This window comes from Cottoperca gobio, chromosome 9 (assembly GCF_900634415.1).
Source record: "Cottoperca gobio chromosome 9, fCotGob3.1, whole genome shotgun sequence".
In the NCBI taxonomy this organism is placed as follows: Eukaryota; Metazoa; Chordata; class Actinopteri; order Perciformes; family Bovichtidae; genus Cottoperca; species Cottoperca gobio.
The window spans coordinates 2,451,918-2,465,962 of record NC_041363.1 but is presented as its reverse complement, the minus strand read 5'-3'; the positions used below and the strand labels follow the sequence as shown (position 1 = coordinate 2,465,962).

The window sequence follows — 14,045 nt, the reverse complement described above, 5'->3', positions numbered from 1 at the left end:
CCAGCGTTCTGCACATATCGAACGTCCTGCTGCATTTACCAGGTAGCATTACACTTTAACACGGTTTCTCACTGCCCATTACGGCACCATTGATTCCAGTAAGGCTGACGTGGGAATTGGATAGAATGTAAGTGAGCCAGTTGGAGAGTTTCGTCTCGTCCTCACCGGTCCTGAAAGTTCAAAGCACATCGAGCGATTGGCTTCTGGCCCGCTGTGATCTCATGACGAGACGATATAATCCCTGTTGTAGTATATTCAGGGCATTCAGTGAGCAGCAGGGAGATGCATGTAGATACCTGCCGTCTCATCACTTCTACTGAGAAACAATTACATCATTTACATCCATGTATTCAGGACGACATGATTTGGACGTCAGTATTCTTCCACGTATATATAAATCTTTTTTGCTTTTGCTTTTTTATGTATAAATATAAACCTAAATTGACCCTGTTGTATTTTAAGTATAATAATTGCTATCCACAGTGTGAATATGTGCACAGTTACTGCAACGTTTGAGCCGGAGATGGAGTACACGTGGAGAAGATGTATGGGTGGGTGGTATGGAACCACCATCATCATTTAATGCAATGACTCCCTTCTATGTATATACATAAACATGCAAGTATGTGGTACAATAGAATTTAGTCCCCCTCAAGAGCATGCAAACACCTCAGTTCTTTCTTTTGCACGAGCAAATGGACCTACACTGTGGAAGAAAGTGTTTTGGGATGTCTCGAGGCTTCCGGGCTCTAAACTGTGTAACTCATTCCAGCAACGCAGACGAAACCAGCTGGCAACGCTTGTGTTTGTTCCCTCACTGTCTTTGCCATCTCTCCACTCCGCGGCATCCAAAAGAAGCACAAATACCATAGAACTGCTTCGTTGAGGTGGAAAAAGAAATAGCTTTTTAACCAAATGTTAAATGCAGCCTAACCAGAGCGAATAGTGAAATTCACCAGCTGTTCTGCATTTACTGAGCAAGACGATCCGCTGGGGTTGAAATGTGTCACATGTTCTGCTCCTTAGATCCCTTGAGATCATGCATGCTTTATAATTTAACTTCATGGAATATGTAACTCATCGCATACAACAGGAAACGCTTTGTTAATGGTGGGATTAATGTGATAACGGCCACACCCTTTCCCAAAGTATACAACACACCAGTGATTAAACATATATTCACTTCATAAAGCTTTTATTTGTTTGTTTCACTTGAGCTTAGCTGTATCAAACAGTGTTGTGTAATTCATTCCTGTGAAGAATCGTCTGGAACGAGCAGCATCATGGGATGCACTGTGTCTTGTACTTGGCAGCAGCAACCGCAGTTTGTTAGGAATAAGTAGAAGAAGATGCATCTTGTTTAGCGTGATAGTGACAGCCACTGGAGCTGGAGAAGGAAAGCAGTGCCACCTACAGAAGCCTAAACTTCAGCAGAACATCCAAGCAGAAAATATCATATTAGCATAATGATTTTTGCTAAACAGGATCCAACTTAGGCACTGGCAAGGCATGGGGAAAAACAGCCTCTGTTTTGGCACAGCGGGGGGTCTGAACCAGAGGGCTCCAACTAAAAAAGATGGAGGGTCGCCCGGCAAAATAGATTAACCAGACTGTCGAGGTGAAAAGGGAGCTTAACCTGAAGGCAGCGCTCTTGATTCATAGGTCGATTAATGTTCCAGACTTGTGCTCGCGAGGTTTTTGACAGAAAACACACGATTGTTGAATATAAACTGCTGAAATTACTTTTAGCTGCTTTCAGACATGATCCGAAGCCAACGCTGGGGATTCTGTTTGGATGTTGTATTCAAGTCACACACATTGTGGGCTGCAAATGGATGGTCCATGTGGACCCTCGCAGACGTAGCCAGATGACAGACTGTATCACTTTAATGTATTCATCACTTGGACCCTTAAGTCCACAGGGATGTGTGAAGTATAAATTGGGCTTTAGGGACCGGTTATGGAGCGCAGACCAACAGAAAGAGCTCACAGTAGAAGCGCCACTTCTTCGGATGTAAAGGATCCAGTTGAGGCAGTTTGGGCATCTCATTAGGATGCTCGCCTCCTTCTGGAGATGTTCGGTGCACATCCATCTGTTGAGACCACAGAGCAAATCCAGAACATACTAAAGGGATTATTGTGTGTATCTCATATGGTGTGGGAACACCTAAGGACCTATCAGAAAGAGCTGGAGGACTTATGTAGGGAGAAGGCCTGCCTTGCTTTTGGATGGATGTAATACCATTCGGCAATGTGTTGCGCTGGAATTGCAAACTCCAGTCTCATAGTTTTATAAAAGCTTCTGCCTGTTTTTACAACCTTGACTTAATTTCTAGGAAAACCCAGGGAGTAAGAAACAATGACAACAAAAGGCTGCTGAATATAGATGAAATGATTTAAGAGCAATCATTTAATAACGCAGAAATGGAAGCAAAGACGTCGTTAGGGTCTCCAAGGCCAACATGATCAACAAAAACTCAACTGTTACGCATAATCAAACAGAGACGATACTAAGCTCCCTAACCGAGCGCAACACTGGAGATAAAGGAGAAGCAACATAAAGGAGAAGCGCTCCAGTCTCCCTCTCACAGAGCAAACACTGAGAAGTAAACGTCAATACATTCAAACCAACACACATTTGAGCTCCTTCCTCTGATTCTCTTCTTTGGACTCCCTCACACACCTGTCCTCACCCTCAGGCATGTTGTGCAGAGAACCCTCCCTCTCCTCCCCTGTCAGTGGGAGCAAATGAGCCAGGCCATGTTTTCTAAGTGTGTCCGTGCGAGTGTGCAGGGCAAACTTCCTGTCTCTTCTGGCCTTCCTCTCTTTTGGTTGCCCCCAAAACACACACACACGCACAGACAGACTCTCACACACACACACACACACACACACACACACACACAGAGACTCACACACACACACACGCACAGACAGACTCACACACACACACACACCTGTTCTGCGCTGTTACCCTCTGACAGATCACTGACACGCCGTCTCTAGGCCATCCTGCACTGTGTATGTGTGTGAGTCTGTGTGTGTGTGTGTGTGTGTGTGTGTGTGTGTGTGTGTGTGTGCGTGTGCGTGCGTGTGTGTGGTTACAGACAGCCCCCTTCACCCCCAACTGTGTCAGTCTGGCAATTGCCATTTCTCAAGGAGCTAAGGGAGGGAGTGTGGGTGAGGTTGAGGGTGAAGGGGGGCGAGGGCCTTGATGTGAGTGTGTTTGTTGTCAGAGGGTTTATTAATAAAGATGACCTCAGCCGCTCAGAGGGTGTGTGTGTGTTCTGTTCTTGTTTCTTCTCTCCTTGCGACTCCTTTATCTTGTCAAATTATTGGTATTTTGAGAATAATAATAAAACATTTATATTTTCATACATTACATGTTCCTGTCTTCTCTCTCGCTCCTTTGTCATGTAGTGGCAACACTGTTGCACTCTGTCTGCGTGGACTCGCAATGCGCCTCTGCGGTCATGCAGACTCATCTGTGTGTGTGTGTGTGTGTGTGTGTGTAACAAGGATAATCCGTCTTGAAATAACTCCTTTGTGTCTCAGCGTGCGTGGATGTGATTATGTGCTTCATTATGTCGGGCTAAACAGGTTGAGTCCACTGTGGTGTGTGTGTGTGTGTGTGTGTGTGTGTGTGTGTGTGTGTGTGTGTGTGTGTGTGTGCAGACGTCAGTCACCTGCTGTGTGTGTTAGCATGAACGGATGTCCTCACAAGGATAGAAAGATGAGTAAACGATGTTGGTCTCTTGCTGCTGCTGTCTGACCAGTACAATAAGTCTAGTGAAACACTCGACCTGAAATACAGATGCATTGTTTCCATACATTACATAAACACTAGAGTAGAGCAATCAATTAGTCGATCAACAGAAAAGTTATTTTTCACGCAAGAAATGCCAGAAAATGTTGTTTTCATCCATTTTTTGCTTTTCTCTGTTTCATATCTTATTAAAGTGAATCTTTGTGTTTTACACAAAACAAGACATTTGAAGGAGTCACCCTGGACTTTGAGAAACTGGTATGAGGTTTTCTGTTGCTGTTGTGGCCGGATGGTGTGAGCAGGATTCAAACATCTTCTCCAGCGTTTCCACTTAATACTCGAGCAGAACTTTACAACTGTGCAAACCTGAGAAAAATAAAACCAAATTAGCTGCATGGCCCATTAGCCTCACGAGAGGTAAGTGACTCAACATGTGTTATTTGGGTGAACTGACTCTTTAAAGATTAGCAAAGTTCGGGGAGTTTGCCTGTACGTGGAGTCAGGTTAGAAGAGGCAGACACGGTCAGTACTGGGAGGTGATCTCATTTGTTTAGCTGTCGAGCTCCCCTGTGTCAGTCCCCTGAGGCTGGAGCTGGGGCCTGAGTGGGACAGCCAACTAAGCAATGGGCCCCCAGGGGTCCTGGCAGTTACCATGGAGGGGGAGGGCGGCCCTCATTTTGCCCTCTGCCTGCCTGAACACAGAGGCCATTAGGGACAGGGTGGGAGAGCCACATAATGAGATAATGCACGCTGTTACTGTCACCTATACACACACACACACACACACACACACACACACACACACACGCACACACACACACACACACACACGCACACACACACATGCAGGGACAGATGCAAGTATGCACATGTGCAAATTAATCTTCACAAACACATAGCACCCAGTGTAAATATGCCTGTGGTGTATGAGCACACACACACGTACAGCAGTGGATGCATGAATCGATCCACACTCACATACATTACTCTGTAACCTTCCTCTCTGTCAGTAATCCTCCATCCATGTAGGGTTCACTGGCTGTTTGCTATTTCAGCTGCGGCTCCGACCCTCAGCCAGTTACATTTAGTTGGACAGACGGCAGCAGCAGTGAGTGGAAAGCTAATGAAACAGGATATCCCTGCTGCTGGTTATTCCACAGGAGAAGAAGAGAAATCTCTCTCGTTGACCTTGAATGAGTCTATAAAATCACAGAGTATGCAGAGAACGGCCCAATGTTTTCCCCGTTTACTTATTTGCTGGCAGGCGTCGTCGTTGTTCAAGGCCCACGCAGGACCTGAAACGCCTACACACTCCCCCGTAGTGGTTCAGGGTCTTCTTCAGAGAGACACTGAGTCATACCAATTCATCTTCTTTGGAGAATTCAATCACATATAATGTCGGGAGGAAGAATACCTTTAGTGGATGCTTCTTTTCTCATGCAGTGTATGAAAGTAAAGATGTGTTTTTCTAACGGGCCGGAAGGTCATGACATTTAGCCGTCGCATCAATGGGTGTTAACTCGCAACCAAAGAAGCAAAGAACTTGTATTTGAGATGCCTACGAGAGAAAAAGAGATGAGCCAGTGCTTGCTTTTCTGTTTCCCCACCTGCAAGCTCATTCGAGATTTCATCAAAGTTTGCACAACTGTTCTCCGATATATGGCGCTTCATTCATCATGGTGCATCTGCAGCTCTCTTTATATACAGTTAATCATGTGACGACCTAACATGCATACAGAATCAACATTACAACCACATTATCAAGAGGGTTGGATCTCAACGCGATGCACAGACACAGAGGAACATTAGCTGCTTCAGAACAACAGCTCTCTGCTCACTTTGTCTGTCTGCAGGTATCGTACAGCGGGCTTGTCAGTGGTGTTATTCTGCTGAGAACAGCTGCCTGCGTAGTGGATGAGAGTGAACCAACATCACGTCATTATCTGACATATCACTCCATGGAAAAGTTGACTTTTGTTTTGTTTTGGGTGTGTGGTGAGAAAAGCAGAAGTGAAAGTGGTCCAGTGAAAAGCCCTGTATGTGAGGGAGCCTCAGCGGCACATTTGTTTGGCTTTACTCCTTTATGAGACAAATATTGGGATAAATCTCCTCACCACCCTGGGCATTGTTGTGAAAAGACCAGCGCCCAAGCCTTTGCTTTACCATCACATCCTCCCACTTATGTAAACAGATGTCTCATGCAACACCTCATGCAACACACACACATGCATGCACACAGAGACCTCCCCACCCATGCACTCACCCCACTCATTGTACAGGGCTTTCCTCTTCTCGTGCATCTACACCAGCCTCATAATTCAGTTGAATGCCCTCGTGTGGTGATTTCATCCCTTTTAACTTTGGAGATGAAGCACTTGTGCGTGTGTTGTGATACGTTGACGAATGTGAGCATTCTTTCTCTCGTGTGTCTTCGTCAGGTCAGCTCACACACCAGGTGCTGCTCAGTATTTAGTGTCCGTGACGGTTCCTGTGTGTTCTGGCACAGTGAGAATAATAATCGCAGCTCCTCAGCTCAAACCGATATCGGTTACCAAGAGCAGCCGACACAAACACAGGAAATGAGTGGATGATAGTAGAAAGGTCCCACTTCACAGAGAAAACTAAATCTGAATCACTTAATCTGTCGACACCAACAAGTTCTTTTTGCCACGGTGCAGAAACAATAGGACTTCAAACCCTCTCGTTCGCACTGCCAAAAACGTGGTCGATGCGTTCTGACTGCAGTGCCAGAAGCTTCGATAACATCTGTGCTGGCGGATCGGTTACTTTCCTCTGGTACTAAAGTAGTCATGAAATATAAATAGCAAAAAGTTTACTCTTCATCTTAACAATGGGTGCAACCATTCTCCAGCTCTTCTTCTGACAGATAGGCACTTTGAAGGCTAATAAGCGTGTCTTCACTTTAGTCAATTATTCCTTTTTGTAATGAATTGAATGAGCTTTAGTCCAAAGCATTATAATGATGGCTTATAACATATAGATTAAGTACATTCTTTAAGCTATGAATTACAAGTTATACAAGTGGTGCCAATTTACAATATTCAAAATATTAAGAGAACTAAGCCACATATCTCTCAAACCCTATGAAAGGAATAGTAACACAGAGCCAATGATTCATGTACAGGGCAACGCATGAAGAAGATAAACGCCATCTCTATGGCACACTGTATAATCGATCCTTCATATGGATGGACGACTCCCATGAGGGATCTGAGTGGGAATTGACTCTGTTGTGCCTCGTCGCAGATAATGGCCAAAGCAAATGGCGGCCACTTCTAAATGTATCTTGTAAATCACGACCCGCGAGTAATGGGCTGCGCAGTGTTCACATCCAGATCACTGGGGACGACACGACTGTAAAGTCGGCTTTACAGCTGAATCCTAATCTTTTTTAGAGGGGTGTGAGAGGTGGTGGTGTTGGAGGTCTGGATGGGATGATTCAGGGGGTTTGCAGTTGGCATTCATTGCTCAGATCTAACTTTGACCTTGGCCAGATGTCCACCAAGATGGAGTGTGTGTGTGTGTGTGTGTGTGTGTGTGTGTGTTGTCAGCCACGTTTTCGGAGAGTGCTCGGCTCTAATAGGGACTGGCAGTCATTTTGTTGGGTTTTATTGCCACATGCCTCTTCCAATCCTGCTACTGATTAGAGCTGCCATTACTGGCACACACACACACACACACACGCGCGTGCATTCTTTCAAGGCAGACCCACACACTTTGGCACACACTCAAAGCTCGGGCCTTTGCATGCCATTAGCATCCCATTGCGTCGTCTTGTGCAGCGATCAAACGGTTCACAGAGTTGTGCTCTTGTCGAGGCAGATTGGAGGAAGTGACGGGTACATCGTCACTCCACTTTTATTCTGCTCATCAGGGTGCTGTCAGCTTAGACAATGTCAAATTAGGTGCGAAGCAATTAAAGGCCCAGGCTGTCACAATCGGGCCTGATAGGGAAGGCTCCTATAGTGGCGACACGCAGGCGAACACATCAACACTCATTCAGGCACAGGTTCACTCTGCCATGCCCACACACACACACACACACAACACACACACACACACACACACACACACACACACACACACACACACACACACACACACACACACACACACACACACATACATTTACAATAAGCATGCAGGCGATTAGCTCAGAAAGTGCAGGTTTAAACTGTTAGTCATTGCTGATTCATAAGCGGCTGGCTGGCTTCCACACAGCCTCTCACTGTGCTGCCTGTCAAACACACAGGCAGCCAGCAGCTGGAGATGTGTGTGTGTGTGTGTGTGTGCAGGTGCTCTTGAAATCCCACTTTTCAACCAGACCCCTCTACCCCCCCTCTTGCTCCTTTTTTTAACCTTATGTGTGTCTGTGTGTGTGTTTTGGAAGTATATGTGTGCGCATTGGTGTGTGTGTGTAAACTTGCATGCATATTTGTGTGTGTGTGTGTGTGTGTGTGTGTGTGTGTGTGTGTGTGTGTGTGTGTGTGTGTATGTGTGTGTGTGTGGAGACTTGCAGGCTTTTGGCTGCTCTGTTCTGCTGGATGAAGCCAATGGAAAGCTGAGGTTTGGATGACTTACTTATTTAGGAAAAATCTACCAGAGATGGCCAGTACGCTGCTGTGCTGTCACATAGTTGTGTGGTTGTGTGTGTGTGTGTGTGTGTGTGTGTGTGTGTGTGTGTGTGTGTGTGTGTGTGTTTGGGTTCATGCAGTCCTATAGGTAACCCAGCCAGTGGCCTCAGTAGCAGGCAGTAGTTTCCTCACAGCTTTTAAAGATATTCTGCTGCTGTTAAAGCTTCATCAGACGCTGCTTCAGTCCCCGGTGGAGACTCTCACTGAAGGGTTAAATGCTCTACCAGAAGCAGTTTACACACACACATACACACACACTCATGCTCATGCTCATATGGTGAGTCACACATAGCCGTGAGGTTCCTCATTAGGTCTAAATTCACTTTCCAGCACATTTAATTAAACTAACTAGGACCTGCCTTCAAATAGAGTTTCAGAAATCCATGAAGGATTAAATGATTGTATATGGGTTTAGAACATTCTTCTACTTCTTTGGATAAATAAGACATTTGAATACCTATTGGGTTGACATGAAGATTAAAACAGGGGTGTTTGGAGATACATGGTTATTTGCTGGAAACCTTGTTTTATTGTAACATAGGTATCCTGTTATGGAACACTTTACCTGCAGACATTAGGGAGGCAAGCTCGCTCAATATCTTCAAAAGTAAAAACATATCTCTTGACTTTAGCCTTTTAATAGTGATATTTTATATCTCTTTACTTTAACCTTTTAATAGTGATATTTTATATCTCTTTACTTTAGCCTTTTAATAGTGATATTTTATATCTCTTTACTTTAGCCTTTTAATAGTGATATTTTATATCTCTTTACTTTAGCCTTTTAATAGTGATATTTTATATCTCTTTACTTTAGCCTTTTAATAGTGATATTTTATATCTCTTTACTTTAGCCTTTTAATAGTGATATTTTATATCTCTTTACTTTAGCCTTTTAATGGTGATATTTTATATCTCTTTACTTTAGCCTTTTAATAGTGATATTTTATATCTCTTTACTTTAGCCTTTTAATAGTAATATTGTATATCTCTTTACTTTAGCCTTTTAATGGTGATATTTTATATCTCTTTACTTTAGCCTTTTAATAGTAATATTTTATATCTCTTTACTTTAGCCTTTTAATAGTAATATTTTATATCTCTTTACTTTAGCCTTTTAATAGTAATATTTTATATCTCTTTACTTTAGCCTTTTAATAGTGATATTTTATATCTCTTTACTTTAGCCTTTTAATGGTGAATTATACCTGGTTTAACATTGAATGTGTAAAGGTAACTATGATACATTTTCAGAGTGTGTATTTTTGAAAAACTTGAGATCAAATAGACGGTGTTACCACGAGAACAAGAGGAAGTTAAAGCTTATTATTATTAGTATTATCCTTCCATTCACATTAGTCCAAATTAGAAATGTTTTTCAAGGATTTCTGAGTTCCCTTTTTGAGAGTTATGTCATGGTTTGTGGGGTTTCTCGTGTTCAATCAATGAAGACTGATGAACGTCACAGCTTTTCCAGTCGATACAGTGCAGAGCACAGTGCACAGAGTGTAACTGAGTTTCTAGTTTATTGACAGCAGTGAATGAACTATGATGGTGTCAGGTGGTCTCCCTCTGTGTAACACGAGCTCGCCCGTACATTACTGACAGTATCTGCTTGGCTCTCGGCGCTATCGTCATGATTAGTGAGCCATTGATGTTGACATGAATCTCAACCTCTACACACACATGAACAACACACACACACCGGCTGAGACTTAGCAGTGAGTTATGTGATCTGCAGTGTGATCCAATGACTGTGAGCCTTAAGGGTTCAGGTGTGTGTGTAGATGGTTGAGTGGCTCGGTGTGTTTGTCAGAGTGTGTATTTCATGTGCGTATGTTAATCTCTACATATTTGTTAGATGAATTGTATTTATTATGGTGTATTGTAGCTTGTTAGCAGTGTCCACTTTTATAAAACCCTCCTTCGTATAATCTGCTCCACCAGGTGGAATCATCGTGAGTCGGTGGGACAACACGTTAGCTTACAGGCTGCTTGTCTCAATCAAAGTCATCAATGTTACATAACTCGCTAACACACGATATGTTGTTGTGTTTTGAGTGCAGATATTTAAAGCCACCTGGAAGACAACATGAATGTTTCAGTCCTTTTCAGAGCGTGTGGTAGTGGTGCGCGGCAGTCTCTCGTCAGAACCAGTGTCACGACAACAAACACAGATGGAAAATAGAAACGTGGCAAAACCTTTTTTCCACGTTTCACAGATGAATTCTTTTTTTTAAGGAATTTGAAAAGATTATCCAGGCAAAACATTTTTCTTAAGTCATAAATATAGAAGAGAAAACTATTTAGATCAGACTAGAAAATGGATCTCCAAAGAAAGACGTTCTCACTTGCCTCTCAGGGGCTTCTGTGGAGTTTACTGTCTACATTATTAGACATATTGGCATCTACTACAGGGCTTCTTTTTTAAATTTTAAACAACAATTAATTTACTATCCTTCAAAAGAAATACAGCAATGAAAATGTACCACTTTATTACTTTGGCTCTCTGTGGTGACTTAATAGGGCTGGTGTGTTCGTAGCTGACTCACTAAAGTAGTTCACCAATTGTCTGTGTAAATCTGAGACGCTGTGTGTGTATATGTGTGTGTGTGTATCTGTGTGTGTGTGTGTGTGTGTGTGTGTGTCTGTGTGTGTCTGTGTGTGTGTGTGTGTGTGTGTGTGTGTGTGTGTGTGTGTGTGTGTGTGTGTGTAATTTGAGTGTGTGCAGACAGGCTGCCAGGTCTGAGGGAGACATTATAATGATTAAAGCAGCCCTGCCAATCTCACATGGACATACATGTGCACACAAACACACAAACATCCACCCCCGTCACTCATTACCCCTCTCTTCTTCTTCTTCTCCTCCTCCTCTTCTCCTTCAGCCCAATGTGACCTTCGTCTGAGTCGAGTGTCTCTATTCAACATTCAAGAAGTGGCGAGGAAACTAAAAGGGAGATTAAGAAGGAAGCACACGGACTCGCGAGGGAGGAGAAGAGAAACAAGTAAGAAAAGTAAAAAAACAGAACAAAGGGTGGAGAAGAAAAACAGCGGCATCTCTTCTGCCTCCTCTGAAAGCTTCCTCAGCAAACAGCATGACTGGCAGAGTGAATGAGAGCAGAACAGAGGGAAGAGGAAGAGGAGGAGGAACAGAATCAAAAGAAATAAGAAAGTGAATATGAAAGAGAAGGGAAAGTCATGCAGGAGCTGGAGGGGGGAAGTTGTCAAAACAGGATGTGGAAATTACAGGTATTTTCAGGTACTACTAGAAATAAATTAGACTGGAGCGAGACAAAGAGAAAGTGGAGAGCCGGGAGATAAGAAAGAAAGCTCACAAAAAGTAAATTTTTGTTTGGGTTATTGGATTTCAGATATCAGAGCATTTTGTTTAGAACGATGTGAAAGGGTGTGTGTGTGTGTGTGTGTGTGTGTGTGTGTGTGTGTGTGTGTGTGTGTGTGTGTGTGTGTGTGCGTGTGTGTGCGTGTGTGTGTGTGTGCGTGTGTGTGCGTGTGTGTGTGTGTGTGCACAGAGTTTAAAGTTAAGGTTTACTGAAAATGAATTTTATGATTTGTGATTATTACACTCAAATATTATTTCCATTATTTCCAAGTTTTATTCAAAATGCATCAAAATATAATGTATATAATTTAATTTCCACTTTATATCTATATTCTGATTTAGAATGTGACTGTGCAGCTGCAGGCAGTGAAAGACTAACTGAGCTCTTTAAATAGCCTTTCTATTTTTACCATTAATTGAAAGCACAATACCAAACTAAATACATTTTAATTATGATGTGTAATTGCCAAAGTAAAGGGCGTTTTTAGCACACACACGTCTTTCTTGTATATAGTGCAGTACATCACACAGAACATGAATGTGTTGAAAAAGCGCCATATTTGTTTCTTCTGATCAAGGTTGATTGTCTGAGGTTTCACACATTAAGGGTCTGAACAGACATATCCTCGGGTTTCAAGTTGCTTATGAGAATTATAAAACAACAACACAGACGGCAAACTCCTTCCGTTTTTACCTTTCACAATAAAAGCCCGAGACACTGCGTAACTATTTACCAGAGGGAACTGAGACGGCTAATCCTCTACTCCTAGAATCTTGGGTTGTGATTCACAACCAACACTCAGTTGCGCTCACTTTGTTTCTGAAACCAAGCCTGCGCCCCTGTCATAGTAGGACACTGGATATCCCCATGTGTGATATGTATGTGTGTGTGTCGTGTTTGAAGTGTGTGATGAAGGACTCTCTCATTTACAATCAGTTGTCTGTTTGATCGAGCGAAGAAGACTTTATTAAATTGCCTCTGATGCCTCCATATACAGAATACAGAGATGCATAATCACTGAATCACACACACATACCGCGACGACCAAGCCCCGCATTCACACACATCAGGCACCATTGCTCTTTTCCTAAATCCATATTATTTCAGCAAGTATGTTTTTCTCTCTCACACATTGTCACACTGCACTTATCTCTCGTTCGCTCTAATAATTCTGGATGCGTCTATCTCTCTCTCTCTCTCTCTCTCTCTCTCTCTCTCTCTCTCTCTCTCTCTCTCTCTCTCTCTCTCTCTCTCTCTCTCTGTGTCTCTCACAGTGTGTGTTTATCTCAGGGAGGATATTGGTTGCCAGTCATAAATAGCTTTTCTCTGACAGGGTGACACGGACCCTGAGGAGGGAGGTAAAAGGGGAGGAGAGGGGAGAAAGGAGAAGTAAGGAGTGAGATGGAGAGAGCAATAGAGGGAGGAAGGAGAGGAAAATGCAAGAAAGATGGAGGCAGAGGTTTGTACATCAAGGCTGCGTGGCAGGTGTCAGCGCTGTGTACTGGACATGTATTACAACAATATACTGCCCTGAATTCTCAAACAGCAGCTGAGACCTTTACCTACGTCATCTGCAGAGAGAGACAGGCCTTCATTCATTCTCTAGCTTTTATATATATTATTTTATTTTAGTGAGACAATAACGTTTCACATTAAAACACTTATATTCACTGCCTACAGTAATCCCTCTCTTTCCTGGCAGGCGTTTAATGTTCTGCAGGAAGTGTCTTTGTACATGTGTGGAGATATTACTGTTAATTAATATGAGTAAGAGGTGTTGGTATGTGAATCTATTCCTTTAACATAAATACTTAATCCTAATTCATTCCTACTGTGTTTGAAAGCTTTGTTTTTGCAGCTGAAACTTTTAAATCAGGTTAAATCTAATTTATTTATATAGCCCAATATCACAAATTATACATTTGTCTCAGTGTGCTGTACAGACTGTACAGGATACGACACCCTCTGTTCTTAGACCCTCTGTCCTTACACCCTCTGTCCTCAGACCCTCTGTCCTTAGACCCTCTGTCCTCAGACCCTCTATCCTTAGACCCTCTGTCCTTAGACCCTCTGTCCTTAGACCCTCTGTCCTCAGACCCTCTGTCCTTAGACCCTCTGTCCTTAGACCCTCTGTCCTCAGACCCTCTGTCCTTAGACCCTCTGTCCTTAGACCCTCTGTCCTCAGACCCTCTATCCTTAGACCCTCTGTCCTTAGACCCTCTGTCCTTAGACCCTCTGTCCTCAGACCCTCTGTCCTTAGACCCTCTGTCCTTAGACCCTCTG

At 43.2% G+C, this 14,045-nt stretch overlaps 1 protein-coding gene across 4 annotated transcripts in view; it reads left to right on the top strand.

The window, feature by feature from the left end:
• Positions 1 to 14,045, top strand: part of sema4c (sema domain, immunoglobulin domain (Ig), transmembrane domain (TM) and short cytoplasmic domain, (semaphorin) 4C) — an 85,987-nt gene that overhangs the window by 18,204 nt on the left and 53,738 nt on the right. For 2 of the 4 annotated variants that reach the window (XM_029439769.1, XM_029439765.1), the window contains exon 2: positions 11,307 to 11,426. The exons of 1 other annotated variant lie outside the window; for it this stretch is intronic. The gene's annotated coding sequence lies outside the window, so the exon portion shown is untranslated. Of the gene's footprint in view, positions 1 to 11,306; positions 11,436 to 14,045 lie in introns of all 4 variants that reach the window. One more of the 4 variants, XM_029439766.1, reaches the window with a different exon arrangement.